Below are 10,841 nucleotides of genomic sequence, written 5' to 3'. Positions count from 1 at the left end.
GGACAAAAGCTGAGAATGAATGATTCCAGTATGACTGTGTTCTTAAAGAAAACATCATATGATAAATAAAATACTTTGTCTTAGTCACTGCAAAAAGTATTTGCTATATTATACAGCTATCTGTGACTAACCTACCTCTCTCAGACAAAGATACAGGCAATATTCGTCTTATTCACTACAACAACTGAGAACCAAGTAAGTTTAAAAACAGAAATAACTATAACCGTTCCCTTAGATGTGTTTATTGTAGGAAAGAAACATGGGTAGCATATAGATTTGACTTTTATGTGTATGCATGAAAATTGCTAAGGGAAGTTAAACTGAAGAGATTAAACCAGAGTCATTTTTATGTCTGCTTTAGAGCAGTTTTCAGAGGATAGGTCCAGCTGAGGTATAAATTTCATCTCTCTTACTTATAACTGGTGGAAATCACAAGTGACAGATCATTGTCAGCCTGGGAAGCAGTGGATCTGCAAGGAGGCCTTGCTCAGGACACTGGGTTGAATAAGGAGGTAAAGCATGTAGTAAATAACAATTGTCTCAGACAAATAAATCATTTAAGAAGCTAGTAAAACCCTTTAAAAGGCTTTAAATGAAAATGCCAGTGAAGAGAGAATTTTTTAAAAATAGGTTTCTTCTGGCTTTTTAGAGAAATAACATAACTTTGGAAGGAGGTTATCTGGTTCAGCCACCCTGCACACCCTCAAAGCAGGGACAAATTCAAACTTCAAGAAGCAAAGTATATAGCTGGTTGGTGAAATTTTAAAAAGTACATATGATTTGGGGAATCATTTTTGTCTGTAATTTATTATTAGAGTCTTGTACTCTTTTTATCTCCATCCTCCAAACTTCAGTAGTAAAAAAAAGAATAAAGTAGAAAAGGAAAATCTAAGGCTGTTCTCATTATGGTAACTGTGAAATGGCACTTTTATGATTCTAGCACATATTTTCTATATCATAACCATGTCTAGTTTTGTTTGTTTTTCTCTGACTTTCTCTATCCTAAGGTTTCCTGGATAACAGAGCCAGTGGTGGTTTCAGCTGTTAGAATGCATGGGCTGTGGGTCCAATTACATAGACTATATTGTCACTCCTTGTTTCTCTCGCCACATTCATTCTCTCCCCAGAAATGAAAATAAACAAGTTAGTGAGAAAAATTAAGTCTCTAACCTTTGGAGAATAAGAGCATGCAGCCTGTTAATTGCAGTGAAGTTATTTCAGAACAGAAGGCTGGAAGCTCTCAGAAGTTCTTCTTGTGAATAGGTTCAGAGAGAGATGAGACCAGTGGCAAAGCCTTCAGGGACACTTGTGACAGATAAAAGAGGGATGTAGCAGACAGTGAGGGAGACCTTACAAATATGGTGGAAATAGCTAGAGGAAAATCAGGAGAAGCCAGAAAGGAAACAGTTTATGAGAGGGGAGAGACCAGTAGTGCCAAAAGCAGCCAGAAGATTAAAAAGGAAAAAATAAACAAGAAGTTCTGGGTTTTGCCCCGGAGGAAGACTTGGGTGATCTTTAGCAAGAGCAAACTCCTATCGAGTACTGGGTTTACAATTAAAAAGACATAGATCAGATGGAAAGCAGGAAAAGTATCAAGGAGTTAAGTGATTGGCTAAAGAGGAAGGGTTAACTGAACAAGGCTTGCAAAAGTACTGTATATACTCTAGGAAGGTAAAAACATATTTTTGTGAGACAGTTGCTAGCCCAGAGTTGCTAGCTGTCTTATTTTCTAGCTCTAGCTTCTATGGCTCAGTGAAAGCATAGCTAGCAGGACAGAAATTAAATAGGAACCACTAGTTAAGGCAGATGCTAAATGACAAGGGAACAAAAAACTTCTGAGGATCATCTAAAACATGTGTAGAACATATACTGTATCATATATTTTGCAAATGAGCTTGCATGAGTACCACAGCTGAATTTGTGTTTGGCCATGAAAAGGGGAAATAGCACACCTAATTTCCGAGCAGACACTGATAGCATTAGAAGCCATACAGAGTACATCATCTCATTACAATATAAATCTTTGCCCCCCACCCACTGATGCTTCTTGTTCCAGTAATCATTTGTAGTGAAATTCCAGGGAGAACAACTAATAGAGTCACAGCAGTACACCTGCATTATAACAGTAGGGGACTGTGATTACCAGAGAAGAATTTAAACAACTCAGGATTAAGTGATGCCCTAGCTGTTCTAGTCCACACAAAGACCTCAATGGACTTAGGCAATTCTCATTTCAAAATCACCCACTGCCCATGGAATTTTTGCAGTTCTCTGTGTAGAATAACGCACTATTGGCTTATGAAGAAAAAGGAAAATGGCTGGTACTGTCCCAATTAGAGGGTCTCACTGTCAGTTTTGCCATCCACTGATATCCAATATGACAAGAATATCAATATGACCTCAATTGAACTATCATACCATGTATCTGGGCAGATTAAGCAGTAATAAGCAACACACTGGATAGCATCAGATAGGGTTTGTTCTGCCTATACTTTGGAGCATTGGAATGTGGCACCTGTTCAATCAATGCTTGTTCTTTGCAGAATCCGTTGATGGGGAAATTTGCAAGGGTCATTTTTATAGACGTAATACATAGGGGTAAAAGGGTCTATGCTTGTTAAGCTCAATGCCCTGTTATCTATAGTTAAAGTTGGACTACTATCACTGCGTATAAATGGATGTTTCTGCCTCTTCTCATGATGTAAACATAGGCTACCTCAGTAGGCTACAGCTAAAAATTTCCCTTTTCACCTCTCACAAAAAAAGACCTCACTGGAGTAGAAGATGAGTAGACTAATGTATCTGACATGAACCTAGGTATTAATAAGGAACATTCTTAGTACACTTCCCACAAGGTATGGTGAAATTTTTGTGAAAAAAAGAAATATAAAACTATATTGCAGATATCCTTTTAAACTAAAACACTATCACTGCTAATGTGAGGTAAAATTGTCATATTTATGCTCTTGGCTGATTCTATACTTCAACTTTATCCTTGAGTTCTTGAGCATATACTCATGGAAAGATCATGACCTAATGCTGATCAATATATATAAAAATTGATTCAAGTCTAGTGTAACTCTAGTGCAGTTGATGGGCTATGTCCATTTGTGGTGTAACTACAATGACATCAGTACAGATATTTCCAGGATAAGTCTCACCTTGTTTCAGTACAAAGTTAAGTCTCACCTTGTTTCAGTACAAAGTCTGGGAAAATGTAGAAGAGTGTTATTAGAAGAATTCATCACTTATCAATGTTTCCTGGCCACATCACAGAAGTTAGCACTTTCACTTTTTTATTTCTTTAGACAATCAACAAGTTCAGCTACCATGTAAATGTTCTAAAACTCAAAGCTGGATGGCAAAGAAAGAGGTTTGTTTTAGTGGCAGCATGCAGAAGTTTAAATTTGTCGTAGATAAAGCAGAGTTGTCTGAAACTGTGTTAATAAAGCAATGTGGACAGAACAATGGCAATCAGAGGTAGAATTCAGGACAGTAGGACAATACAAGCACACCTTTATTTTCCTTTGAAATTTGATATTGAAATGAATGTACAGCATAATATGTAAATTCTCATCATGTCTAACAAGATATACAGCTGTGTCATGCAAATTTTCCTACGAACTTCTTATCGTGAGTAAGTGTCCTGGTTTCAGCTGGGATAGAGTTAATTTTCTTTCTAGTAGCTGGTATAGTGTTATGTTTTGGATTTAGTGTGAGAATAATGTTGATAACACACTGATGTTTTCAGTTGTTGTTAAGTAGTGTTTAGACTAAGTCAAGGATTTTTCAGCTTCTCATGCCCAGCCAGCAAGAAGGCTGGAGGGGCACAAGAAGTCGGGAGGGGACACAGCCAGGGCAGCTGACCCAAACTGGCCAAAGGAGTATTCCATACCATGTGACATCATGCCCAGTATATAAACTGGGGGGAGTTGGCCTGGAGGGGGCATCGCTGGTCAGGAACTAACTGGGCATTGGTTGGTGAGTCATGAGAAACTGCATTGTGCATCACTTGTTTTGTATATTCCAATTCTTTTTTAATTATTATTATTGTCATTTTATTATTGTTATTATTATCATTATTATTTTCTTCCTTTCTGTTCTATTAAACTGTTCTTACCTCAACCCAAGAGGGTTTTTTTGTTTTTTCCCTGATTCTCCCCCCATCCCACTGGATGGGGAGGAAGCGAGTGAGCTGCTGCATGGTGCTTAGTTGCCAGCTGGGGTTAAACCACGACAATAAGGCAGAGCTGGATTTCGTATTTCTCATTTGATAGCCATGAAAGGCCTTGACAGATTCCGGTTCCTTCCAATGCGGTTTTCTGTCAGTACAAAGAAAACTGACAAAGAAAACAAAAGGCAACTGATCCTTGGCCACGCCTGATAATTTTTCCATAAATGTAAGACTTTCCAACTCAATGGCTTTACAGTTTCTACCATGTCAAGAGAAAAGACTTACCAGAATGCTGTCTATACCCTGGCAATTTCTCCCTCCCCAGTAGCCTATCAAGAGCTACTGAAAGATCATGAAGCATTTCTGTATAGAGCTAGGAATGAAACATGCATACAGAGGTGCCATGGCTTTCCAAATTCTCCGATCTTTCTGTCAAATGAAAGGGGATTTGAAAGCATGCCCATTTAAACCCTTTTCAAACAATATTTACTATTATTACTGAACTCTTTGAGATTTCCTGCTGTTCCCACAATTGAACATTGTAGTTCCTTAAGCAATACTGACTGTCTTCAGCAGAGATTTGGACCCAAAGACAATCAGAAACTAAAGTAACACCAATGGTTTTTCCAGGTCAGCCACCTCCCAGCTGATCAAAGGAAATTATTATGTGGTAAACATAGTAGGCAAGCCACCATGCAAGCAGACACTATTTGGCAGCTCAGGACTGAACTGTATGTTTATGGTTTAAAGTGGAGGTTGGCAAAAACCATCCTGGAGCTGGTCCCTAGCCATTTTTTTAACCCTTTCTCCTCTACTGTTTCTGTTTATAAAGTTAAATGATAGCAATACACATCTTAAATGTGTTTTAGTCTGCCTCCAACATGATGACAACTGAGAGCTCTTCTCTGATTAGCAAGCTGGGTTGGGAGTGCACTCAAGTGGCCACTCCGTGCTGAAGGTCACAATGTCGTCTTGCAGGATCTATTTCTGAGCTGCTGCTGACTTCATTTTTCCAACCCCTTATTAGGGCTCTATGCGCATCTTGCAGATTAGAGGCAATTCTCTCTCTGTAATTCAGTATTTCAAGGAAACTTTGTAGCTTCTTATTTATCTATCAGAGCTATGTTAGTGATACCTTCAGCTTTATTGTGATCTAAACATATATCTCTTCCAGGTGTGTTACTTCCATCACACAGGTTTAAAGTTTTCTTTAGTTTAGTTCTGGTTCTCTCCATAGTTGCTCTGTGCCTCCAGCCATGCTCAGCTAGTGTTTTTTCCCAGATCAAAACGGCATTCCATTAAACCTTCATGCCTTCCATCCCATCAAGATATTGATGAATTTCCCCATAAAACACCCTGGGAGATGAATACATGCCAGCTCCACTTGCTGTTTTTGCCGGACTGAAACTTTGAGCTCTGCATGACTTTCTGCCTCAGGTGGCTAATAGTGGTTTGGATTTTCTTATGTCTTCAAGTTCAGAGCACTGACCATCCTCCATAGTATTTGGTGTGGACTGGTTGATTTTCTTTGCCTGGTGAACTCAAAATGTTTCATGAGGGTTTAATTCTGATTATTTCTGTAGTAGCCCCCAGAATTTTTTTATTCTGCTCACAGACTCATCTCCTGCTGGGAACATATCTAGCCCTTCAAAATTGCTCTTCGGCCTCAGTTCTGTCACAGACTGTTCTCTGGTTTCACCTTGAGTTTGTATTTTTCACCGTTTGCAGTTGTGTGGTGCCATACTCTTCAAATTTCCTTATAACAGTCGTAGCATTACTTTCCTTTTGTCTGAGTTACATGGAGATTGTTAGGCACATAAAGCACTTCAAAGACAGCTATTCTAGAAATAGGGCAACCTTCTAACTGATTTCCTCTGTTGCTGGCATCTTAATACAGATGCTTGCAAGCACAGCGTGACATGCTATTTAAAACTTCCTGTGAGTTTTCCAAATCTCCAGAGAGTTTTGGCTCCAATGGAGCTTTTAGTTGCTCCATTCTCTCATTCCAGCTCTTTTCTTATTCCATTTTACAAAGACCAGGAGGTGATCAGCAATCATTCAGAGCTTACCACTCCCACTGGAGTTCTGCCTTATTTGATTGTTTTTGCCAGCTGCTTGGTGCGCAGTCACAGGAAGCAAAGCAGCAAGGACTCTTGCCATATGTCAGGAAGGAACACACAACTGCTGGCATGAAGGAAGAGGTGACAAAAGTCACTGGGAGCTCTGTAAGGAAGCAAGTAGGGAATGGCAGCTCCCAGTGGGTGATGCAGAGCGTAGGTGGTCAGCCCCTGGCTCTGACACATGCCCTCAAATCAGTAAAGCATGCAGCCCTTGGTGCCTGTTGTTTCACATACAGCAGCTCCTTTCTTAGCTGAAGAACATGCGCATTGCAGCTCATGCTCTTGTCAATCACAAAAGAGCCAAGCATTCAGCTGCTACCATCAGGGCCCTGTGGGCTCTAATAGCCCTGACCAGCCTCACCTGGAGCCTCCCCACACCCTCTGCCCATTGGCCCAGGATCCCTCTTTCAGCTCAGACCAGCACACCCACTTCTTGTCTAGGCTGAGCTGTGGTGGTGTGAGCCTGGCCTTTTTTCCTGGCTGGAGCTGGGATATGTGTTGTAGGTGGCTGGACTTCAGCCCTGCCTTCTGGATGGACCTAGGACCCACAGCACAGCCTTGTTTCCAGTACTGTCTCTGGCCAGACCCTGGACATGGTTTTTTTCCTCACCATGTCAGAGGCTGTTGATGGACCCTGTTTCAAACCTCCAGCTCTGCTCGCCCAGATTGGGCCCTGTGGGATGGTACCCTGTCAGTGAGGGCCTGGTCTGCTCTGGGGTCACCTGTGGCTCCTCGCTTGGCCACTGTCATGGCGTAGCCCTGCTTATGTTGCTCCCTGACAGCTACAACCTCTTCTCTCCCTGTAGAGAAGAGCAACCTTATGCCATGGCAGCTCCGGATAAAAGACAGACATAAGTAGTACCTGTAAGTCAATGCAAGGAGTTTGATCTCCTGCTATGTGACCTTTACTTACCCTGGATCTATGCAGGGGCCATAAAATACAAATTTTCATCTGTGCTTTTTCAGTGAAAAGATTTATACTTGCCACATGAGATGACCAGAGTCAGATTGGCTGATCTGTACTTTCCCACCCTTATATCAGAGGGGAATACGGCCTAAATATGTTCAGCTCAAGCATTTCCAGCTGACATGTGTTGAGCTGAGATATAACAAGATTAAAACTAGCAGAGGGTATAGCCAAGGGAATCAAGAAGGCAGGAGAAGTTCTGTGACAACTTTCTCAAATGCAAAACTTTAGTCTGAAGTCCCTAGGGAAGACTGTCAAATCTCATTCCACAAGCACAGAAAGGAAGGGAAGAAAGAAAGCAAGCCACTGTCCTTAATGTAGCAGCATCTGGAGAAGTCATGCTAACAGCTGAGAATAGTTGAGAAGAAAGGCACATAATATGCAACAGGTTTTTCTAAATGCAGTTGGGAATGATGTTGCAGTATACAGACTTCACATATAATGCAAGTCCTAAATGAGGCTCCTGCTGGGATGGGCGTTTGCCCAGCAGGAAGAAGTCACAAGCAGTTAAACAGCCATGCGAGAAAGGAAGAAAATCATACTTCTCATTTCAAATATTACATCTGAACATTCAGTTACAGAGCTACCAGAAATAACAGCACAAACAGTAGCAGTGAAATCCTGCATTTAAACACGTGATTTTCTGCTAATAGGTCTACAAGTTTCCTCTGACATGTAATTAAAGGCAGTCAGCCAGATAGGCTGCTATTCCAGTTAAGAAGTTTTACATGAGGTTTACTCTGAAGCCATATGAAACACTTCAATGAATGCCAAAGGAATTCATAAAGATTTTCCAGTTTGTTTCCAATGTAGGAATGTACTTGATTACCTATAATATTGTTGCATCAACATAGGATGCAGGAGTTTCCAGCTAATGATAAAACCTGTTAATATTTCTCTAAAGCATTTATTGGTCCAGCCTTTCATCATAAGAAACAAAACTTGTGAGGAAAGAGTGATATTGGTAGTTTTTATTTGTGAGATTTCCCTGTGTGTTTTTCCTCAAACTGAAAAGTATGTGAAATTCAAACTTTTCTGTTTGCTCTCTAAATCAGTTCTCATCCAGAAGAAATTTTTAATTCTGGGCTTCTAAAATAGGCATTTAAATGTCTGTGAGTGATTTTGTTTAAGAACAGAATTATAAACAGTTCTGTCCTTGAGCAAAAACAGTGAAAATATTACTGTACTTCTATCTGTGTTGAAACAGTGAAAAACAAACAAACAAAATCACTAAAACGGCCTGTAAATTTCCTGAAGTCTACAGATATTAAAATAACTGTCATCTGTTAACACTGGGTCTGTGTTTTATAGTTCTGCCCCTATAAGGAAACAAATGGAAGATAAAGCAGTATAACTGTTGTACTAACTGAATGCATGAATATTTCTGAGTTACTAAACTTAAACCCAAACCTTTCATGCTTTTCCTTGTCACTTCCTATGTCAAGTTTGCTATAGGATCCATTGGGTACTAATAACAAAACAGGAAAACTAAATTGACTTTTATTTATTATAAGTTACTACGGAATTGCATTAGCAGATTGGGTAGTTTCTCTCCCCCACTCCCCCCTTTCTTGCCTTTGTAAATATTCGCATCCTAATGCTTTGGATGTAGATACAACAATTTTGGTATACAAAGCTTTATTTTATGCATGTCTACATGGCATTAGATCTTTGATAGCAGTTACTGAAATCTGCATTTCTTCTTACTGAGGTTTTTCTACAGCGTAGACCACAGAAACAATCTGTGCAAAAGGCACAAGCCTCTTAAAGTGTAACACAACGTAACATTCTGCCTGGTGTAAAGGCTGAGGGCTAGCTTCATTCCATGGGAATGTGGTGAGGAGCTTGACATAGGCTCCTCTAAGGAGCTAGTTAAAACTTGATTTCTAATGTGGTGGCACAAATTAAAAATCAAACTTTTTTGTTGTGTTGTGAAACTGAAGTGTAAAACTACATTTTGTGTTACACTGGGGATCAGGTGCCTGAAGAGACAGCAAATAAGCACTGTGCTAATAGTGGTGAAACTGAAAATTTTTTGATGATGGATTTGTTAATCTCCTACCTACCATGGATGTAAACAGAAAAAGAACATAAGAATTAGGGCAGGGGACATGGAAATCAAAATTCCCGTTTATTTTCCACTGGCGTTCAAGGCAAGAATCCTCTACTTGTCCACTTTAACTTTCCATTTCCTAAGTAGAGTTCAGTGATTTTTGTTTGGTTGGTTTTTTGCAGGCAAAAATTCACCTTGAGACTGAGGTTCCTACCAGCCCTAGAATATCTCCCAGATGAAGTTTTAACAGAAGCCCAAAAGCAGGGACCAAAGGGCCCTTATCTGAATTGGGCTGACCCTGTTACCATGTTTTTCCAGCATATTAAGTAGCAACATAAATTACTGGTATAAAACAGCTTAATATTTCTTTTTGTTTCCGAGTGCAACCGTCTTAGTCACGGTATCTGCATAATCTCTAATTATAGACCTTTTACACAGATAAGAGGAAAAGCTCAGCCTGTTTTCCTCCCTCTTCAGTGACAATTGTAGAGAGCCGGTCAGGAGAGGGCTCCATCCCAAGTCTTACAGCACCACCTGCTGTTCACTGCTGTGGTTTTAGTCCATTTTTAAATATATCTGTATAGAAACTAGTTAAAAATATGTAAATTTAAAAAATACTGTTTGGGGGGGAGACCATACCCAAGACCTGTATGAACAGGAGCCTGCATTGAGAGGCTGGAGCACAGAAAGTACTACGCTTGTGATAATCCAGGGTTTTGTCCCCTAGGCCAGCCTTCCAACCATGGCTTTGGGAAGGATAAAGCACTGTGTAAACAGAAATTCTTCTCCCCTGAGCTGAAGAAACCATAGCACCTGCTCAGCTCTCTGCCTCCTCCATTGTGCTATTGTGAGGTAAGTTCGGTCTGGGATCTTTCTGTCCATAAAGAAGTAGTATTCAGTGGGACAAGCACCAGCCTAAGTGAGTCTTGAGGTGGGTGCTACTTGCCGTGGCTGGCTGTCCTCATGACCTAGACAAAAATCTTTTGTTTCTCTTTGTTTTAATTCCCTCCTCTGTAAAATGTAAACTACGCAGTGCCCAATGGATGTCACACTGGGCTAGGACTCAGAAGATCTGCAGTTCCTAGCTCTGTCATTCACTAGCTGGTTAATTTTGGGCACTGCCTGGTTCCCCAGTTTTCCTACCTGTAAGATGTGACCAACAGTTCCTAGTTTGCTAAGAAAAATGCAGCTGTGTATTGGTCCTTTGCTAACTCTGTGGAAGATATGAGAATATATGTCAAAAAGACTGAAATGCTCAGGTGGCCAGGTTCTGGAAAAATCTACCTGCATTTGATAGAAGAATCTATACAGTAGGACACATTTCAGCTTTGTCACTGTACCCAGGATATGTGAAAGGCCTCAGACCCCATTATGTTCAGTGGCAGGCAAGGCAATAAACCCATGAGATGAGTGAGAAAGACCCAACCTAATGAACACAGTTGTATGTCACTATAGAGAATCTGTGAAAAATGTTAAATGCAATGGTTCTTACAAGTAATGAATTCGTGTATGTACTTCAGTGAATTT

The sequence above is a fragment of the Harpia harpyja genome, chromosome 1 (assembly GCF_026419915.1).
Source record: "Harpia harpyja isolate bHarHar1 chromosome 1, bHarHar1 primary haplotype, whole genome shotgun sequence".
Classification (NCBI taxonomy): domain Eukaryota; kingdom Metazoa; phylum Chordata; class Aves; order Accipitriformes; family Accipitridae; genus Harpia; species Harpia harpyja.
The sequence above is the reverse complement of the archived record's forward strand: the minus strand, read 5'-3'. Positions refer to the sequence as shown.